Genomic DNA, 217 nt, shown 5'->3' with positions numbered 1-217 from the left:
TTACATGAAACCGTACGGTAGAGGTTTGTACTCAGCGCTTATTTTTGCATGTTGAGGTTGATTAGCTAATAAACTGTAAACGTAAGACTCGCCAGTAAAGGTGTCTCTACTTCTGTGTGCAGCGGCAGCACGTCGGACCCCTCGGGGGGTGTCTGCCACCTGCCCGTCGGTCCAGGGTGGGCCCCCGGACGCCTTAGAACTGCGCTCACGGGACCGC

The sequence above is a fragment of the Capricornis sumatraensis genome, chromosome 7 (assembly GCF_032405125.1).
Source record: "Capricornis sumatraensis isolate serow.1 chromosome 7, serow.2, whole genome shotgun sequence".
In the NCBI taxonomy this organism is placed as follows: Eukaryota; Metazoa; Chordata; class Mammalia; order Artiodactyla; family Bovidae; genus Capricornis; species Capricornis sumatraensis.
Note: the sequence above shows the minus strand (reverse complement) of the source record.